Consider the following 22,464-nt stretch of genomic DNA (forward strand, 5'->3'; position numbering starts at 1 on the left):
GTGGACAGTATGGCCAGAAGGGCTTTGGATATGAAATCAGACTGCTTCTTTCTACCATTATGATGAGAAAAATACATTAACACTACAGAAACTCACAACAAAACAAATTTCTTTTAACAGCAGGTTTGAACAAGGCAGAAGTTACATAAGCTATATGTAGACCATGCTTGTGGCATTGCTTCATGGCCACAGGCATCCCTGGGGCTGGCTCCCAAACCATGTGTCAGTCACAGACATCTCTGGAGGAAAAAGAACACCTTATTCAAGAACTTTCGTGGTTCATTTCTTAAGATCAGGACATCATTAACTATGTTGGTTGTTATAAGGAGTTACTATCTTCTAATGACTCCTAAAATACCTGTATGTAATAGCTGGAAACTTCTGCATTCCACAACTAATTTGGTCTTTTATAAACCGATTTACAAATGTACTTGCTATTTAATTCTGTTAGAAAATATTTAAGGTAGTATTTTTTCTGTCACCTCCTTAGCTCAGCCACGTACCAAGATCAAAGAGCAGTGGCTAAGGGGCCAATTTGAGCTCAATAGCAAACCTTGGTCTTAAAACACATTTGCCTCTCAGCAGATTATAGTCTCAACAGCAGTGCAGCCTTTCATCCAACTGACCATGAGATGGACTGGTGTTTGCCATCCTCTCAGCACACCTCTGAAAACACCTGTTTGTTTGGTAAGGCTAGGTTTTACCAAAGATACGTTCACATTAGGTAAATTATTGCCACATTAGGTATATTACTGAAATACTAAGATAAAAAAGAGAAAAGAGCAGCAGACATCATCTTCCATACAAGGCCTTTTTAACAGTGGTTTACAGATGAAACACCTTTCATCAAAGGTTCCAGCAGAGCATCAGAAGAAAGCAATTTTAGGAACACAACAATATCACAAAGTTTAGAAAATCCTTGCTGCTGTGCTGCACTGTATTCATGCAAACCTTAACAACAAAAGACCTGTTAAAAATGTGGACTATCTTTGATTGTTTTGCTTAGTGTTCTTCACTGTGTCCTTTAAAAACTAGTAATCAGCACCAGAAGAAAAGCCAGGAGGTAACATACCAGCTAGCTATGTATCACTGTCATAAATCACTAGGAACTGGAAAAGCACACCAGTTGGGGTCCCAGCATCCTGCTAACACCAATACTGTGTCAGGTCCAGCCCAGTCTTTCACCCATTGCGAGGGATTCCACCAAGCAGAGCCTGGCTTGGGGAGGCCAGCGGTGCTTTCCATGCTCTGCCAGGCACAGGGAGGGCATTCCTGCTGCCTCCAAGGGAGATGCTATGCTCACACGGACACACAGCTGCTCAGACAGGAGCTCAGCGTGTGTGTGTCAGCCTGAAACTGAACTCCACCCCACAACTGGGCTCTTACACTCAGACTACAGCATCCTGTAAGGTTTTTATACGACACATCTCACCACGCAATAAAATAAGCCTGCAAAGTATGCTAAAGAACCGCGTCCTAAGAGCAGCCACTTCCCTGCACTGACTAGAGCTGGACCTTGGGCAAACAGCTCTGGTGCACACATCTTCTGCCTGAGTGTCCTGAAGAGCACTCCAGGCTGGTGAAGCAGAAAATGTGTGTATTCATGTTTTAGTGCCATATCTAGGGTAGGTACTTGTCTGCTGTCAAAAGCCAATAGTTATGTTCCTGACAACAGTAAGGACAGGACTAAATCAAGAAAAGAGTTCAAAAAGGCAGACAAATTCAGATGAGCTTTTGATGAACAAACCTCAATAACTGACTGGCTATCAGCTATCCAAATAGATAAAAAGAATTATCATTATAGCTGTAGTTTATCTGTCTGGAAAAGTGACATTTAAAAGTCATTACACAACACTGTCACCTGTAATGCTACGCTGTAAATTTGTTATTTAAAATCTACTTGTGAATACACAGCAACTCTTGAAACTTATTGGCAGCATTCAAAAGTACTGGTAAGAGCAAATAAAAATGCATCCATTTGGGGGAAAATTAGGTATTCTTATGACTTCATGTTCTCATCAGATAGCAAGCATTAAAAATATGCCCATTGCAATGTGTACAATAGCCAACAAAAATGCTGGGTTTGCTACACTTTCTTCAGATTGAGTCAACTGAAATTAGGTTTTGAAATCCATGAAAGACAGGCAGAGTCAAACAGTGTCATGCTTTCCCAATGCCATCATATGTCAGAATACTACATGTGAAAGTTCATACATTTGATTTCCTAGAAGATACCACTTTTCCCTTCTTGTCAATTCCATAGCATTTCCCGGGGAAAAAATACAAATGTGTGCATGTTTTAGACAGCCGTACTTGTTATGGATGGACTCAGATTATGCTGTCCCAGCTGAGTGATTTAAAATTGGATTTATTGTGATTCTTCATGATTGAAGAGGTCAAAGCCTTCCCCAGGGAAAACAACTGTAAGATGTTCTGCAGAGCAGTTTAAGGAGTACAGGTGAACTTCTTGGCTTCACAAGGTTAATGTGTGTCTTGGTTTCACTGTAAGTAACTCAACCTTCTTATTAACCACAAGAAAGATAATAATTTTCATCTCTATAGAACAGAAGTGAATTATTTTCCTACATTTCCCCTCCCGCCTCAAAATATGCAAAGCAAATGTTGAAATTCCCAATTCAATATATATCAAAGAAGAAAAAGGTTCAAAGCCAAATCCTAGAAAGTCGAGAAATGCCAGAACAAATTTAGCTCAGCTCCCTTGTGCTTATACATCAAGATGAAATATTTAATTACATGATGACATGCTATTTTTTGACTGCATTATCTGTGCTTTAAAGAACAAGAAACAAATTCCATAGTGACCTGATTGGACCAGATGTTTAGATGTTCATTGCATTTCAAATACAATACTTCAGTAGTTATTAATTTTATTGAGAGAGGTATAAGGTCAGATTAAAACTTTCCTAAGATTATCTGATAGTTTGATTTTTCTTTCAGTAGAAAAAACATTATTGGGAATATATCTTCCACCAGCAAATCCTACTTGATAGTATGCTGTGATCTAGTTTTGAATGAACAAAACCAGAACAAATCTAATTTGGCCTGATTTTTTTTTTTTCAAACAGGTCTATCACAATGACTAACTCATCAAAATATTTCAAATTGCATTCTAAAAATACCAGCTATTTATTATTTTACTCTGCTGTACAGACATCAGTCTAACACTCAATCAGAGTAAGTGGTGATGAATCATGCACATTTTAGGAATGTCTTGGCTCTCTGAACAGCGTTTGGGTTCTAAATCTTTATTGATAGAAATATCTTACTTCCAGCAGAAATTTACATACAAATGTGCAAATCAGGGCTGGAGCAGCAAGCCTGTGTTATGGCTAAGAGGTGGCTGGGCTTGGCTAGCTGCCTTCAGTGCCTACTTCCACCTTGGCTCGGATAATTGGAATAAAGATGAATGAAAATTTAGGCCTGCAGTTTTAATAGTAACTATTTGTTATTTAAATTTCCTGTTCCACACGAAATGATTGCAAGAATGTGTGCTCAGAATTAAAAAGCTGCTCTTTAGCATCAGCACATTGATTTCTTGGGGTCCTTGCAAAGCTTTTCACATTGTTTCTGGCCTACAGCTCTACACCCCTCTAACTGCCTGTCAGACATCATTTCTGCTTTATGAATAAATAATATGATGCCCAGGGGAAATGTTGGGCTAAGACAAAAAAGAAATCAATATGTGTCTAGCACGTATTAGGCAGTTGTTCAGCTGAAGTCTGTCTCAAATATGTGGAGTAATTTTAATAACAAAACAAATTCTTTCCACACTGAGCTTAAAAGAAGGGTATTAAGAAAGCTCTACTACTATATCACTCTGTATCCTATTTGAAGATTAATAATACTGTTCTCCTAAAATGTGAATAAATGTTCTGATTGCAAAGTATTTGGTGATTATTGTCTATAATTTTCAAATATTCACCCTACAGAAAAATGTTAGGAAGTGATTTTTTATTCTGTTCCTCTTGGAGCGGTGCTGGTGGACATCTGTGTAGTAAAGCTGTTATTACAACTGACTTGTTTATTATTTTAAAAACATCTTCCAAAATCACCTTTTTTTTTTTCTTTCCAGAGGACCCAGGATCAAAAGTGAAACAAAAGCAGGGTAAATTAATCATTCATGCAGCTCTGTAATGGTCTTAGCCATTCCTACAACATAAGCCTATTTTTGCAGTCAGCGCTGTTCCTGCTTCAGTCCCCCACCATGCCCAGATGCCAACCTGTCACAGGAATATTTGAATCCCTCCACTTTTAGAGAACTTGTCTAAATAAACAGGCTTAACTCCTGTCATGGGGCAGTTCTTAAATTCCTTTGCATTATGCCTGAGAAGGGCTGGTTATGTTAACTGTACCATGCAGGAAGCAGCACTGTAGGAACTGCTGCCCATTGCTCTCCCACAGAGAGAGAACCCTTATTGAAGGTGGCCAAGCTTGACTCCTACACTCCTTCCTTCCTTCCATGAGCCCTTCCTCACCAGGAGAGCTTGGGCTGTGCCAGGCAGCAGCACATCTGCACAGCACATCTCTCCCCCTCCCAGTTCACTGATGGCCAGCAGGGCTGAAGTCTCACCCATCTTCACCTCCTCAAAAATGTTGCCTTCCCACTGTGTTCCTTGAAAACACAGATCTCATGCTGAAAAACGAGGAGGAGATGGATAGGTTATTTTGGGACATGGGGAAAGCTGCCAGTGCTCCTAGGAGCCCTCATGAAAGCCACAGGCACCCCCGGTTAAGCAGCATGGCCAGACAAACAGCAAAACCAGAGAGGTAAAGACAAACTAGCAAGCTACAGTCAGACCCATGGATGACCTCCGAGATCCCTGATTCCAAGTCACCAACATTCAGCTCATGGACATTGCTCTCCAAGGGGATTTTTTCACCCCCCTGCTGTTATGCAAACCTTTTAGTGCAGATCCTCCCCATGGGAGCTTGCCGACAAGGCGGCTCCTCCTGTTACATTCAGTATAATGAAAAGCACCAACTCCATGTATTTATGGCCCTTTCAGACTGAGGAGCTGCAGCTGAGTGCCCTTGCCTGGGGGTGCTTACTCCTGCAGGAGAGCCAGCCATCTGGAAGGGCAACCTAGAGAAAGCAGAGGGAACACCTGACGTCTCAGGCAAAGAAACCTGCAGACGTGCCGAAGCCACCACTGATAGTGGCAGGGGTACACGGTATCCTGAGGCTCACACCAGCCAACATGGTGGAGCCCAGTAACATCAACACTGATAGAAAATGCCTTTGCCAACTCAAAGAAAGTGAAATGATAAAGACAAGAGGGGACTTCTAAGAACAAACAAACCAAAAAGGAGCAAACAAAAGCCCCCCAACAAACTCAACCTAAAAAAAGCCCAGTAAAAAAACAAAAAAGCCCCACACCCACTCCTCAAAACCCACACAGGCAAAAAGGAGAAGCCTGAGGCTGACGTTCGTATGGATTTCTGTTGATTCCAAATACCTACAAAGCCCCATCCCCGGGTGCTTGGTGCAAAACAGCCAGAAAGGAAACCGAAAGCAGAACAGTAACTTCCACCACAGGCAAGCTGTCATCTGTAAGCACCAAACCATGTATCCTGTGCAAAGTCACTCTGATGGAAGCACCCCTTCATCCCTTCTTGCTGCCTTTCTGGCGAGGGCCACGGCCAGGTCCCTGGCAGTGCTGCCGTGCCAGCAAACCCTCTCCAGCTGGCACCTGGCTCACACATTTTCCTTCAGCCACTGGCCTTGCACCTCTGCCCTGCCAACACCAGGCCAGGCAGCCCAGAGCAGAGACATTGAACACAGGCAGTGTGATGCCCAGCCACGGCCATCACAAACATGGAACAAACCAGTCCTGCATGTTCTTTGCAAGACCTAAGTTACAGGGGATGACTGCCAACACCTCGGCTTTCCTGCTGTAGGGACCTACCCAAGAGACCCCACCCTGCTCTTCACCCCTCACATGTCCCTCAACACACCCCCACAGCGTATCTGTGTTAGAACCCACTCCTGTGCTTCTAAAAAAATGACTGTAAAACATGTATTTCTGCCAGTCCCCAGGAGACAGGACCCCTTGACCTTGGACACTTGACTCATGACCACTCAAGGATAAGTCGCACATTCTTATCCTTTCAATGCTAATAACTAAACCTCCTAAAACTGACATTGGCTGTAACCTCTCGATGTTGCCTTTGAAAGCCACAGGAACCCCAGGGAGGAACCTCTCAGTGAAACACCAGACCTGTCTGTGCGTGCAGTGCATTGGGATGTGGTTCCTGACTGGCTGAACGAAGTCCTCGGTTGAGCGACCTCCATCATCTCTCACACTTGCCTTCTCCACCTCCATTTGAAGGTACTCCAAACCACACCCATCAAGTGACCCATGGAGGGATCATTTGTTTTTTTTCACACAGCCCAAAATCTGCCAGGTTAAACACTGATACTGTTTCATCACCAGCACTGCTGGTTGAGAGAGGATCCTGTCCTCACCTTCCAGCCTCCAGCCAAACAGCTTTCTGGGCTGTACTATACCTCAGAGAAGTGCACCCAGATTTCTGAAAGACCCTAGAACCCAAATGAAACTTTTTTTTTTTTTTTCAGCTCTAAGGTTCCCAGCTTTTAACTGAACTGATAATGCCCTGGACCTACAGTTGCCCTCAGACGGCACTGTGCTGCTGTCTAATGCTGATGAAGGATAACATGGCATGATAACATCTGTTCTGATTTCCTCTGCAAGAGTTCAGATTATGCAGGTCCGTCAGACATGCTTCAGTCATCAACACATTTTTATTGCAAACAGAATTTGCAATAACAAACAGAGGAGAGAGAGAAAACCCTCAGCTTTCAGATGTGTTTCATTTCCTGATATGACTATCTTTCACAGAAAATGGAAGTTCAGATGCTTCATCTTTGACAGATATAAAGGCAACTGTCACAGACCTCTAGCTTCCACAAGGTAAGACACTAGAAGCATGAGTGGTAATAAATTGATTTTACATTAATTTTATCTCTAAAGTGTCTGTACAAGCTCATAGATTTATATGTTCATTTTAAATACAACTATTCCCAAGAAGTAATGATTCTATGAACCATATTTATGTCGTATTTATTTATGCCTTTCTCTTGAGCTCAAAATTTGTAAATGAAGCATCTTTGTCATATGTGAAGGTAACAAAAAGAGACAGAGGGGGACTCAAGAGTATTCAAACAAACTCATACAATCAGTCACTGTAGCTTAGGATGCACCTGGTCAGACAAGTCGTGGTAACCAAGTATGTCCAAGTATGTTACCAGGGATGTGCACTCCATTTTGCAAAGTAAAAGTTAAACCTGTCTAGGGTTAAAAAAGTTAAGTTTGTCTTACAATCCACCTTTCCTTTAGGAAAAGCTAGGAACATGCAGGAGGTTAGTTAGCACTGTGGGGTTACCCTGGAAGATTTTGTTTGCAATACTATCAATATGCATTAAGTGAAGACCACCTGCTTGGTGTGCAGTAGCAAAGCACTGATTCCTCATAAAGTTTCAAGGCTCTTACTGCATTAAGAAAGGGACTTAAAATCTCCCCAGTATTTCTCAACTCAGGCACAAATTGCGTGCATTACATACAATCAAGTCAAGTCCAGTCTGGTGCCATATCACTTACTAGTAACAGCCACCTAATAAAGGCTGGGACACTTTGAATTAACTTCAGTCCTTGAAATTTACCTTTTGCCAGGTGTTGGGAGACATTACTTAAGAGGCAACCCAACATAAATTTGGTATTGCCCAAATCTCATGATTCCTCCAGTAAATGAGGGTAAGCAGCACCAGCTGAAGGCTGGATGTTGGTCCCCATGCAGAGGGTACCAGCTCTGCTCTGCAGACTGCACACCAACTTCCTAACCACAATATCCTTTTCTGCACCCAGCACAGGGGGAGAGCCTTGTAAGTTGAACATGAAATATGAGCCCCCAGCATCTATTTGGGTCAGTTGCTGTCCACACCCATGGTGACCTCATTAGCTACTCTTCCAAACAGGCTTTGAGACAAGCAAGTTGAGGTATAGAGCTGCAGCATCTACCACAACTGCAACAGCAGAAACTGCTTTTATCAACTTGGCAAAGTGAGCTAAGACTGATTTCCAGTGAGGTGGTCATGGCTTTGCTTGATCAAAGCATTTACACTGACCAAAGCCACCTTCCTGGGGCAGGAAAGCCTGTGCCAGCACTGTAGGACACGTGATGCCTCTCACGCAGCTCCAGGAAGAAAACCAGATGAAAGACTGGGATGCTGAGGGCTGAGGAACAACTTTCTGAATGACCACACACAAAGCCATACTCAGCAGATTTTACCTTTCAGCTGGGACTGGCACTGCTCTTTCTTAAGACACAAATACAAGAAACACTTTTTAAAATGTGTCACATCTTTGTTTTATACACACACACTGGCAACCTCACACAGCTCAGCATGGATGGTGAAGCTGTAAGTAACAGTTTCTGAAAAAGCTACCTGTACCATTGCTGCTACCATTTTAGTTGCTTAGCACTGGCCCCTTCATAAAATACAAGTCTTCAGAAGATGAGTTAAAGCCAAGCTGACCCACCACAGGAAAGAGAAAGCAGCTATATAAACAATTACCTTGTAGTCTCTGTAGGGCTCGATGTTCAAGTGAGATACAGCATTGACAAACGATTCCTCCTAGGCAGAAAAAAAAATAAAAAAATTTTACAAGTCCAAATTCAACTTCAAGAATATGAAAATATACATTATAGTCCCTGAGTCATCAAATTTAAAATCACATCCAGAGAAAAGCACTTTCTGAAAAGGTTTCCTTACTATATTGAAAATACCCAAGAGTAACTAATACTAAGTCTTTAAATTACTTTTATTATTTTTGTCTGTAAACTATCTTTTGGCTTTTTAAGATCTGATAAAATTAGGCTGAGAATTAGGACATTTTTAGTCTCTCACCTATGCAATGTTGCCAAAAAGACAAATTTCATAGAAGAAATCAGAATTAAAGGCTCCCATATATAAAGTTAAGTGGTTTATACTCATGCAGCGACAGCATCTTCAGAGAGATTTCTGTAACTCCTCGGGTTTGATATGTAGAAACTCACTGTTATTTAGCAATTGTACTGGTTTAGTATCTAAACAAAAAGCATCCAGGTCAGTGATGAGAGATTTACCAGAAGCAGAGACAAAGAGGCTGCAAATTTTCCCTTGGCACCAGCCTTGGAAGACATACTTTTGTTTACAGGATAACAGAGGGGCCATATGGTGGCAATTTGTCCTGCAATGCCTACATAACAAAAATTACTAACTTTGGACTTTGTTTTTTCCCCACTGCTTACATGAAAAATTAACTAACTTGGTTTGTAAATTGACTTAGCTAGAAGAACATTAAATGTCCTCCCAGGACATTTATTTCAGATTTAAAGGGTCTTACACTTAACTTTGTAGGGGACTAGCTCACTAGGGTATTTAAGACTGGTTTGAACCAAAATTAGGGCAATAAATAAATTAGGCTCTGAAATACTAACCTGTAAGATTAGGAAATATCATTAACACCAAAGTAAGGGGAAACAGATACAAAATAGACTATCTCTGAAGGAATATGCCATTTCTTCTACACCGTTAATTTTCAAAGGAGACTCAAGTTATTAAAGCAGCTTAAGAAATCAGAGATACTGTCAGGCTATCTGCTTGTTCAGACCACAGAAGGATATATTGATTCAATTACTTTCTTTTGATGTAAATCCAAATTAAAATCAGTATAAGAAACAAATTACAACTCAAACTTTGTGCAAAAATAATTTTTTTTTCTTTTTAGTAATAATTACCCAGTTGTTTTGCTCATTCATACCCATGAGTGTGTGTCCCACATCCCCCCACTGTACTAGTGTGCTCAACTAAAAATAAAGCAGTGCATGCTCATGGAGAACTGTTGCTTAGCTACATTCTCAATTATCACAATGCTGGCCTTACCCATTCAGTGACAAGGTCAAAGCAATTGTTTCTTTACTTTAATGATGAAGTATCCTGTTTATAAAAATCTTATCTGTTTCCTACTTGGTAAAATATTGCACATTTCAGTCAATCATTGCTGGCAAATCCCCCAGAGAGACACAGTGTTAGAACAAAACTGGAAGTGTTCATTTTTGTCCTTAATAGTGAGGGTTTTTTTTCCCCCCCAACCCCACCCTTAACATCAACTACCTCACAGTGACAACCAATTACACCAACATTTGTTTTTTTTTCTCTGCTGTGTCCAGGCAAATATGGCAGAAATGCAGTAGTTGTATATTTATTCTCATTCTTCCCCCCATCCAATAACAAGGATAAGTAAAGTGGCAATTTTTAATTAGCGTGTACCTAGAGTTGGTGTTGTGGGAAAGCTAAAGAAAAGAAGGATTTTCCCCATCACTTGTAAACACAATAACTTTTTGGTTTTTCTTTGCCTTTGAGGGCAGGTGTTCAGCTGCAAAGACTGTAATTCTCCCATGGCTAGTCTGGGCTGCTGAATATTTCATAGCCCCTGAGAAATGCAGCTGTAATCAACTCGCAAATAATGAAATGGGCAGCAATAATAGAGCAGAGGTAAAGTGCACCATTAGAAAGCATCAGTGCTTTGACTGCTGCTGCTGCAGTCTCGCTGTACCAATTTATCAGGTTATTTGATAAAATAATAATGCTATCAACTATGAAACAAAAATTAATGCTATGCCAAAAAAAACCCACTCAAACCCAACAAGTGTCTCAGGTGGCCAACATGAATAGCAAACAGAAAAAAGTCTGAAAGCATGTCAAAAGGAGTCACATTCAAGACTGAAATTCTATTAGATGTATTAATCACATGCCAACTACACACAGCCATCTTCAGGTATTAATAGATAAGTAAGTTTACAGAAGTTATTTAATTCAGGAAAAGCTTCATAAATAATAAAATAAAACAGATAAATTACTTTGGAAGTAATAAGCATGTTCATCTTAATCATATCTTGCAGAATAACCCATCTGCTGCCTTAACTTTGTAAAAGGATCTTGAGGTTTGACATTCAGAATCTCAGCCACCTCTCTAGGAAGCCTGTTCCAGTCTTTGACCACCCTCTTGGTAAAGAAATGGTTCCTTTTGTCTACCTTGACACAGCTTTGAACCATTTCCCATGGACCCTACAACTGAATACCAGGTAGAAGAAACTCCCTTTCTGCTTCCCCTGCTCAGGAAGTTGTAGGGAATTGTGAGGTTGCTCTGCAGCCTCCTTTTCTCCGAAACTAGACAAACCCAAAGTCCTTAGCTGCTCCTCACTGGACAGTCAAAGCTGTATTTCAAGTTACTCTGTGATATGCAGCTGTGGGGAAAAGCAGCTGAGAAACAAGCAGAGACTGAAGAATAGACACAGTGCTCCAGTCTTGCCTTCTGGAAATGCAGCAATCTCCCAAAAGTGCCATGGAGCAGGTGGATGCTCCTCCTATGGACCAGAACATGCCTCACTCCAGAAGAGGGCAGGCACTGTCTTCCCCAGCCCACATTTTCCCAGGCACCACAGGACACCCTGCTGAACCACAGCTCCTGTGGCTGCACAATCCTTTCTCATCCTCCCTCCAAGCAAGGGCTGACACTCAGAGCTGCCTGCCAGGAGACACTCAGAAGTAACATGCCCAAGTTGGAGACAATTCACAGAAGGCTCTGTTCCTCTGTTAACTGCTGATACCCACAAGAATATGCTGAGTGCTGTTCCTGGAAGTTAATGGAAGGTCTGGATGCAGGACTGTTGGCAGGTTCACATGCAACACAACACGTTGCAAACAGAAGTCTTGACGGAAGTGTGAAGTTGCACAAACACCTGTGCAAGCAGAAATCTAACAGCAGTGGGAAAGAGAAATTGCTACATGCTTTGAGAAAGAATCTTTCCATGCAGGAAGTTTTCAATTTGTGTCAGTCCGATCGTCTTTTACATGTTTCAAAAAGTAATTCATAGAAACTCAAGGAATCTAAGCAGATTGTGAAAGAAGTCAAAGTGAAAAACACACCCTCTTCCTTCAGTGCCTTTGTACTTGTTATGTTCTCTACAAGGATATGCTGTATTTTCATTTCTTTCCTCACCAGCAACACATACAGATTGTGGACAGGTTTAATACTGACAGAGAAAATGTGGTGCACACATGTTCAGTGCAGTAGTGGGAGATGAACTCTCTCTAACATCCCAGAAACACATCACCTGTCCCTCTGAAAGAAAATGGTGTCTCAGGGCAATACTGAACTGGAATAATTCCCATGCTTTGATAATTAAAGTACTCCTTCTAATGTTATCTTCCATCTGCTGGAGAAGAGATCACACAGATCAACCTTCCAGCCACACGGAGCCCCCAAAAATTCTCTTCAACGATCAGAAAGCTCAGACATAACTAAGATGCCCTCATTCATATTCTCCTACATTCCCTCCTACAAATACCCAAAGATAAATTACTCAGACAAACTCCAATTTGGACTTTAAATGTCACAGGCAAATCTTATGTAGCCCATTTTTCCTTTCAGTTTTTTTCCCTGGGATGAAAGAATTATTATGAACTCCCTGGAGATCATGTCTTCACTCTACTGTGAAAAAGCACATGATAGGCAGAGACAGACCTTGAAAATATAAGGCTGGTAGAGCTGCTCTACAAGTTTATCTATTAAAAATTCAAATATCTATTTCAACAGCTGTGTATTTTCTGTCATATCACTAATCCTCTTCCAGATATCAGCATCCCAGTCTAGCCCTTCTATAAAACAGTAAGACTATGCTGATACAGGCTGCTGTAATTTGTGAGGTATCTTATTTTTAAAATTTACATTTCTAGAACTGGTCTTAGAGGAAGGATGAATAGGAAATACACACACACATGCAATTCTAGCATCAAGGGACTCACAGACCATGCCCAGCTCCTAAGAGGGGCTCTCACTCCTCAGCTAACTCTTCCAAAGCAGCAAGGCAGGCAGCAGTTACTGCTCATGTGCTGCCTCCTCCTTGGGAAACTCACTTTACTAGGAGCCTTGGAAAATTTGCAACATCATATTAACTTTCCAAGACTATGTGTTTGCCAATATATTGTGAAAAGGACTTTCAAGACATTCAAACTCAAACTGGCATTTTGTGATGATAACTATAGGAGGTGAGGCTAGCAGTGGCGCTTCCTCTTACAGTTGTTGGCCACTTTCCCCTTTCCTGATAATTTTCAATAGTTAAAAAAATGCAGCTTCATGCTAAACGTAGTTTTGGGTATCTCCACTAAAACAATGCATGTTTCTGAAAAAAAAAGCCTAAGAAAAGCACTTTTCACTGCACAAGTTGAAAGGTCTTTTTACTTGAGAAGCTCAAGTATCTTTACTCTTTGAAGAAATGACTTGACAAGACCCAGGAAAAAGCTTTATGTCAGAGAGATGCATTTTACTGCCTTCTGAAACGAGACAGATGTACACCTCTGAGAACAGGAACAAGAGTAAGGAAATTGGAAAAAAGTAAGGACAAAGAGGGAAAACTGGGATTGAGAGAGGTGTTGGCAAGATGATGGATAAGAACGGGCAAGGAAGTTTAGCTGAGGAATCTGGGAGAAAAGCAGGAAGGAAGAAGGCACAGGAGTAAGGAGGAAAGATGGTAAGAGTCAGTCAATCTAGGCAAAATCCACAAAGAAAAAAATGGGTGAAAAAGAAGAGTGAAATCAGGAGTTACATGAACGAGAACAGGGTGAGCTGAGTCCCATCCAACATGCAGCTGGTACAAGGGGAGACTGGCATTGGCTCGGCAGAGACAGGACACAGAGCTGAGGAGGCAGCAGCACAGACCTGGGAGGCTGGATGGGAGACTGGCAGCAACAGGGCATCAAGAGAATGGCAGGAAAGTAACAGAAGTCCTTTGGGACAAAAAGAAAAATATACAACAGATTGTTAAGATGAAAACAGCGGCTGCAGGGAGAAATACACTTGGAGAGCTGTAAGTGTGAGGAAAACATTCAAGAATCAGGCTTAGGAAAAGACAAGCAATGCAGAAGTAGAAAGGAAACAGGTCTAAGTCAAAAGCAGAAGGTCAGAAGAGACCATCTTTTGGCAGAACTAGACAAAGGAGTCGGTATCACAAAAGCATATTCCTGTCCAGAGCCAGGCTCATGACTGAGTGCAGCAATCCAGCCACAGTAACACATTCACTTTAGGGACAACTGGGCTAGAACATATTTTTTCCTTTACCTAATTTCTCATCTCTGCTGGCACCAATGGCACAAAGCAGTAGAGCAATAAAATGAACAGACATTACAGGATACTTCTTTAAAATGTGAAATGGTAACACTCTGTCCCTTTTAAGGATGTGACACCAATCTACATGAGCTATGGATTTTGTTCAAACTGACTTCTTCAAATATGCCAGTGGCTCAAGGGTCTGCCATAGAGCCCTGACTGTCCTTTGAAAACCAGACTGGCCTGCCTCATGATCTCCCACACCCAACATCAGCAGGAGGCTGTAAGGAGCCAGCTACAGCTCAGCAGGGCACTGATAACTCCCATCCTTGAAGTGCCTCCTGCTTTCCAAGTACTACCACAGGGTTGGGAAAAAAATGACCCTTAGCTTCTGCTGGACAAGACAGGGATGCAGCTGGCAAACTGCATGAGATGGGTGGGCAGATCTTTTTATGCTTGTGATAGAAGGAGAAAAAAACACCCACCTAAGTAAACAAATGCTCATAACTTGCCAGAAATACTGAAATGCTCTTGTCACTACAGATCGGGGTGAAGGGGGCTCCCTTGGAACCCCTCATCCAGGCACTGTTTCTGCAGAAACCATGATGCAATGGATGGAGAGACAAGAAGTGCTGGCACACCTGCCTCAGTTTCGCTCATACACACTGCACACCCAGATGTGGTATTCACTGGCCCACTGGTGTGCCCTTAATTATTACCACAGTAACTGGTAAGCACACAACCACCCCCTTATGCTGTAGTCTTTGTCCATTTTAATGCATAGAACTGATGTGTAGAGCCCTGGAAAAATGATGGTGACATTTATTTCTTTATTGAAAGAGCCTTACCTCTTACTCCTAACACTGACCAGTATAACACACCATTAACAGCAGTACCTAACTGATGGGTTTTTCAGAATAAATCACAGTTAGTTTACAAAAGCTTTCTCCCAGAATTTCCTCCCTTTCCTGCAGGGTACACACAGCTCCACAGACCATCATGTGACCTGGTTCACAGCTCCTGAGCAAACAGGCAAGGTTCCTGTCCTGTATCTCCAGAAACCTTTCTGTAGCAACATCCCACTAAATTCACACCACCTGGGGCTGCACAGCTTACTTCTGAAACAAAGACACCAACTTCAAAAGAGACAGTGATTTTAGGCATGTTTTATATTAACTGGGAATTAGATGATTTCCTGCAGATTTAGAAATACTATTGCTGCATCTTATACCATTTACTGCTATTTTTTCCTTTGCCCATAGGTTATCTGCTACCTCAGACTGCTCCTTTGCTTACACACTCCCAGTGCAATGGTAATAAATATGAAAGACAAGGTCTCCATGGTCTTCTGTAATAATCCACCATACTGACTGAATTTTAGAAGAAAATACTGGACAGAACTCTTCTCTTCATCCCAGAGGGATCAGTGTCCTGGAAATTATTCCTTTGAAAGTGAGATACAGAAAGAGGCAACTAATAGAGCAGCTGGTGGCAAAACACCCAAAGTGCTTTCTTCCCCACTACTCTAGACCCAACCAAGGGTATGTGATATATTTAAGAATAGTGTCCACACAGTTTTCTTTACTATCCTCCTAAAGACCCAGCTCTGAGCAGTGCTAAGCTGCCTGTGGAACAGACAGCACAGCAGATCACTGTCACATGCTGGGATCTTAGGAGACTTGCCTTTAATCAGGCAGCACAGTCCAGAGCCAGTGGAAAAAAGGCACCACTAAGAAAATACCCTGCATCTCAGGCACAGGGATGCAGCAAGCTCTCGCTGGCTTCAGGGAATCTGCAGACAAGGCTGGAAAGATAGCAATTTAAAACAGCAAAATGGGACAGTAAGAGCATTTACCTTTTATCTAAACATGATTCATGAGGCAGCCCTGCAAAGTGACAGACAACAACAAAGCAGTTCATCTACTATTGATAACCCAGCATTCCTAAGCCATCAATAGCCATTTGAGTACTCCCAAAGTAAATTTAGCCTCATCTTCATTACTTTCTGTATTGAAAGACCGAGGACATATTCATGGATGTTTATGCAATGGCAAGAGAGTGCAGTATTGTATGTTTTATTACACTACCAAAGCAGAATCTCGTTCAGATACTGCTAGCATATAATTTCTGTCTCTCTCCAAGCTGGAAGGCAATCATTAGCACGTTGAATCTGGCAAGTTCCTATTATCTAACTGGTAATTATAGAAAGATGGAGAAGCCTTCAAAAAATACCCTCCAACTTCTGCATTTACCACACACCTGATCAAAATACTATCCCCATTATCTAAATTAACAGATACTTCCCATAAACCATTACTCAGAACACATTAACATTAGTATGAAAAAAAAATTATTAGAGGCCATACAGACTATTCATTTATCCTCCCTTCCAACTTCAAAAATATAAAACTATGCAATGACAACCTGAATGCAGGAAAACATCTTACTGAAGGTGATGACAAGCTAGGCTACCTGGTCACTTGTCAGGCATTACTAGCCCAAATGAAGACTACAACACAGCTCTAGGTTTTCAAAACATGTATACCATTACTCAATGCTATTCACACTGTGGCAGTGAAAATATGCTAAATACACACTCAAAGATAATCCCATCCTCAAGAGACTGCTGAAGAAAAGGACAAAAGGATGAGAGACAAGGCAGTGGGTGAGGCCATACATATGCATACATACACAAAGTAATTGGGGAAGTTGGCCTGTGTCTCATTATCTCAGTTATTCATGCTTCAGGTAGAGGGGAAAGAGGGGGTGCCAGGAAGAATACAGAAGCTGGGACAAGATTGGTACAAAAGGAGCTGGAAAAACAGAAAGGAATCAAAGCAAGGAAAGTGAGGCAAGGGAAACAAGATTGTGAGACCATGAATGGAGTCAGCCAAAACCAGTGATTAGGGGTAAAAAACACCAAACAAACGCGGGACAGTCTGCACAGGGAACAGAGGACTGCAGGAAAAATCTGTGAGCTGCACTGGTTGCTTTATTCTCAGGCAGAGGCTTCACACAGTCTGGCACCTCAGAGGCTGCATCAAGGCCATGTCATAGCCTGACTGACATGACCAAAGCAGCAGAGCTCCTTATCTCTCTGGCTAATGCACCATTCCAATTACACTGCTTGTCCGGGCCCTGGGCAGGGTGTCCCCACAGGGCAGGGTGGTGGGGCAGCTTCCTGGCTCAGCACCAGGACAGATAACCAGGGTGTCCCCAGGGAGCCCCCCAGCTCTTGTCCCAACCCCTGCCTGAGCTGCAGCATGACCAACCCCCATCCCAATGCTTGCTTCTTGTTTTTTTACCAAGAAGCCTCATGATCAGGAAAGGCTACAAAGGCTGCAGCAGAAGTGTGTCAGTACATGCAACTCCCAAAACTATAGCAACAAACAAATAGATTCAATTACCAAGATAGACACTAGCCCAATTCACGGGGATTGGTACATCCATTACAAGAAGATGCTGGAGCTGCAGCCTGATCACATTTACATGAAGAAATCACTTTATGCAAATCTCTCATCCACGGGTGAAGGCTGTACAGGAGATTCAGGATGCATGGCAGATAGGCAATTTAAGGTAAATCACACAGTTCAGTTATACAAGACATATAACCTGGGGAGGAAGTGTGTGGCTTCAAAGTCATAAATTATTTACAAATAATACAGCCTTCTCATGAAATATCCAGAAGGCCAAGCACCTATTTTTCACATTATTTTTCTCCACTTCCACAAATCACAGCAAAACTGAAGATTAATATCTTATCAAGAATGAGCTAGGTTTGGGGGAGGATGGACTTAGAGTGTGGAGTGAGTTAGGGGCTTGCAGGCAAGACAACAAGAACAGACGGCAGCAGGGCTGCTGTGCTCACCTACCTGGAAGGGAAGCATCAGAAGTCAAAAGGAGGGAGCTGGAGCAGGCTGAGGAAAGGAATTGTCCATGGGCTTACCCACAGCCTCCCAGGACTGTCACCGCCAGCCTGTTCAAAATCACCACCTAACTTCTGTCAAATATTTCAGGGTTTTAAAAATTAAACCCATTCCTCATACTCACAAATCACAGCTACACCATCCACATGTGTGGTATGTTTTCTGCCAGCAGTGATGTCTTTTCAGGGCATTGGCCTGGCTCTGTACAACACATGGCCACACCTCTGTATTCAATTTTCAATTCTCCAGCTTTCTTCAGCATTTCTGTTTTGAGACATTAGCAGTTTGACACCTTCTCATCTTTGTAACCCAACACAACACCTGCCCAAATTCCACCTGCAATGAGCAATTCAACTGAGTTGTTTTTTCTGATGTCCTGCCTGGTGACCCTGCATGCCTTCCAGTGCTCTTACAGGTACCAACCTTTTCACAGATATATACACAGTTCATCATTTTCTTTTATGTTGCAAACTCTTTACTCTTCAAAGTCTTTTTCAGATCTTCATGCTCAGCTTGCATCCAATTCAACACAGTCTGGCTGGGTTTGGTTTTTTTTTTTTTTTTTTTTGTTGGAATCATTAGGGGCAGATACCCATTGGCTTGAGGATATTTCTGTAGTCTGAGTAACTCCTAACATTTGTGCTTTCAGCAGACCACTGTTTCTGCTTGCTTATATACACATGCCTTAAGTGACTTTCACAATGTGTTTAAGCAGCTTCCCATGCTGAGCCTGAGGATACTCATTTTCTCTCTTCTGACTTTCTCCTGTTTTCAACTGATCTGCTGTTACTTGTGTGCGGGACAAGTACTTCAGTGTATAAAAAGCCCTTGAGGTTAAAAGGCACACTTTTACACACTAATTCAGAATTTTTCTGAAACTCTTCAAAGACTTGGAGTGCATTTTCTTTGTATTACAGGTTTGCTTAAATGCAACAGCAGTGTTATTCCTGAGTTCATTGCTTGAGTCACATGTGCAGCCACATAAGGTAAATAAAATATCCAACAGAAAAAAACCCCAATTTATATTCTTACTAGCTACAGATATTAGCATGTCTTACTTGTATCAATTGGTTGCAATAAAAAGACACAAATATCAAAATATTTCTATTTCGCTTTAGGACTGCAACATTTTTACATGACTAAAACTATAAATAAATGTACCTCCTGCATAATAAAGAGCAAATGTAGCACCAAGTGTCACTGCATCCATGCAGTTACCTCTCTGCACCATGGGTTCATATAGATAATCCCCCCAAAACCACCATAGGGCATAAAATACAAATTAAAAAGTAACATCAAATCTACATTTTCAGTTATCATGGAAATCTACTCAGTAGCTATTGCTCTGTCAACATTTGCAACCTTGTGGCTAACAAAAAAAGTCTGTTTCTGAACATTCCTAAGTATTTTTAAATCAACTAAAATACCATACAAACACCAATCCTCCCAAGGGTTTTTCTTCCTTTATGACACACTGTAGGTACCAAAGCCAAAGAACAAAATCTCTTTTCTGGAGGAAGGGATATTTCTCTTGGCTAAAGTTGTTCCTACCTATGTCTACATCCACTTCCTAGGTCAGATGTAAAAAAGTTGTCACCTCTCGTGTTTCCTGTGGTCAGGATGACCCTGAGAGTCCTTTTTTTCCCAGCCCGATGGTTGAAGAAAGAGTCGGAATTCTTCGGCTCTGGTTCACAAGGTTGTTTATTGCCTCTTATCTAAAACATTCTTTTTCAGACTCACAGAGTTCTCTCTAGCAGGTCTGTCAAGGGCACACTCCCTCTGCCCACCCCCAGGCTGGTGTCCACATTTTATACTATGAACTACGTGTACTTTATTTATCATTATTTTCCAATATCTATCACTTATGTTAGACTGTCTACTTCTATTCTAAACCAATCCAAATTTGCCAACATCACCCAGAAGACGGAGGCTAGGAAGAAGGACAGGACAATGCCCAAATCCCTCCATCTTGCCTCCTAGACCCCTATTCCACTTTTCACCCTGTGATTAATTCATTCTCACTCAAACTTCTGTGACTTGTGAGTCTTCATACAAGGTTAGTAATTTGTTCCATGGGTTAGGATCAAAACCCCAAGTGTCTTTGGCTTCCTGCCAGAAGTCCCCAGCCCCCCATCCGGGGCTCGGGCCATCCCGGGCATCCGGAGGGATGTCTTGAGTTCTGACAGTCACCATTTTGCAGCTCACTGAGATCTCAGCCACTCTGTCACACATGCAGCTGTTTCTCTTTTGAAGTCTTTGTTATTGCAAGCATATTAAAATCTTAAATAGCACATGAACTCTTATGAGCCTTTAATTGAGGAAGATCTATGTAAAGGCTTGGATTTCGTACTAACCTAAAATAGTAAGGCTCCTTCTCCTTTGGGAGAGCCACACAACTTATCGCAAGACTGCTCCTCTTTTGCCTCCAAAAACTATCCCTAAGCTGGAAAGCCTACCACAGTCCCCAAGGATTGCACAGAGCAATAATATTTACACTGAGAAGGCAGCACTGGTATGTCTAAGATCAGGCTCTCAGAGAATTTTAAAAACCATGAATACAAAGTAAATTTATATACAAAATACTTCAATCCTAGTTTTTCAGAGAATCAGGAGATAAAGACAATTTGAACATCAACAGTCCAAGGGTAACGCTACAGTTGCTATCCTGTTGACAAAGATTAAAACTATGCCCATAATTAATACAAAATCAGCTTTCAAGGCAAGGAGAGGAGGCTGAGGTCCCTGATAACAGCTCCACTCCTCCCCTGTGCATCAAAAGCAGCACATGTGGTGGGGTTTGCTTCCAGGGGTGTTAACTCACCAGGAGGAGGGAACATGCAGTGGCACACCTAACCATTGTGGTTTACAAATGCCCTGCCTGTCGGCTCGTGTTGATAAAAGTCTCCTGCCTTGAGGCTTGGGTATGATACTGCTAAAGGCCTATCAATATGACAGCCAAGCTCAACACCTCATCTGCTGTGCTGTGGAGGCACATGGGACATGATGCCAGCTACAAATTGCTTGAAAACAGTTGGTAAGCATCAGGCTTTAAAGGAAAGTATATACTTCAACAAAGCAAGACAAGGAGTTTGCACAGTAAGCATTATTTGTCCAACATTTACAGGCTCAAGTCTCTGCAAAGAATGAGATTTTCCCTTATTTTTCACCTGCATATTCAAAACAGTGATAAGTAACTGCTCTTTTTGCTCCTGCAGTAACATCCTGCAGGAACAGGAGACAGGAGATACTGCTCCTCTGCTTTACAATCCAGGGAACATGTAAAAAAGATTTTATATTTTAAAAACTAAAGGTGAAGTAGTGGGACCAAACTGAGAGAGAAGTATATCACTATTTTTTTTTCAGTGAGAATGGAGAACCTTTTGTGAATTTTTAAAAAACAAACTTGAGAACTGTTATTTTAGAACAGGGTCTCTTAAAAAACCTGTGTCTGCAAAGAAGGAGGTATAGCTCATCCAGCACAGCTTCTAAAGAGTGCAGTTGGTGCTGTCACAGAATCAGAGCGAGGTGGGAAGGGACCTTTGGAGGTCACTTGATCCAACATTCCTGCTCAACAAGGACCTCCCAGGGCTGGTTACCCAGGGCTATGTACAGGTGAGTTTTGAATACCACAAAGGATGCAGACTCCACAGCCTCCCAAGAAAACTTGTGCCAGTACTCAGCCTCCCACATAAAAATAAAAGTGTTTCTGGGTGTCGAGAAGGAACCTCCTGTATTTCTGGTTTTGCCCATTGCCCCTGTCTTGGCACTGGGCACCACTGAAAACAGCCTGGCTCTGTCCTGTTAGTGCCCACCCTTCAGGTATTTCTACAAATTGACAGCATTCTTCCCTGATCCTTCTCTTCTCCAGGCTGAACAGTCCCAGTTCTCTCAGCCTCTCCTCATAGGAGAGATGCTCCAGTCACTTAATCATCTTCAAGGCCCTTTGTGGGACACCCTCCAATATGCATTTCTCTTCAGTACTGGGGATCTCAGAACTGGTGTGGCCTCACAAGTGCCTAGAAGAGGTGAAGGATTACCCCCCTTCCACTTGCTGTCAAGATTTTGTCTAATGCAGCCCAGGACACACTTTATCTTCTTTGCCACAAGGGCTCATTTGCTGGCTCATGTTCAACTTGATGTCCACCAGAACCCCTCTACCTTTTCTGCCTTCCAAATGGTCGTCCCCCTGCCCATATTGGCGCCTCGGGTGTTCCACCCCATGGGAAGGACTCAGCACTTCCCCTGCTCCCAGCACCTAGCACTCAGAAGCTCAGCTCTGGGTAAGTCCTTGCTGCTCTCTGTGCAGCAGAGCAGAACGTGCCATGCCCTGCAGGCAGCATTGCCCAGCT

The 22,464-nt window shown here is 42.1% G+C and overlaps 1 protein-coding gene across 2 annotated transcripts in view; it reads right to left on the bottom strand.

The window, feature by feature from the left end:
- PAG1 (phosphoprotein membrane anchor with glycosphingolipid microdomains 1) overlaps positions 1-22,464 on the bottom strand; it is a 103,848-nt gene that overhangs the window by 70,202 nt on the left and 11,182 nt on the right. The window contains exons 1-2 of one of the 2 annotated variants that reach the window (XM_041413084.1): positions 20,937-20,955; positions 8,615-8,674 (exon numbers count right to left, since the gene is read on the bottom strand). The gene's annotated coding sequence lies outside the window, so the exon portion shown is untranslated. Of the gene's footprint in view, positions 1-8,614; positions 8,675-20,936; positions 20,956-22,464 lie in introns of those variants that run through there. The other variant, XM_041413085.1, reaches the window with a different exon arrangement.

This window comes from Onychostruthus taczanowskii, unplaced genomic scaffold (assembly GCF_017590055.1).
Source record: "Onychostruthus taczanowskii isolate IOZ18803 unplaced genomic scaffold, ASM1759005v1 scaffold4, whole genome shotgun sequence".
In the NCBI taxonomy this organism is placed as follows: Eukaryota; Metazoa; Chordata; class Aves; order Passeriformes; family Passeridae; genus Onychostruthus; species Onychostruthus taczanowskii.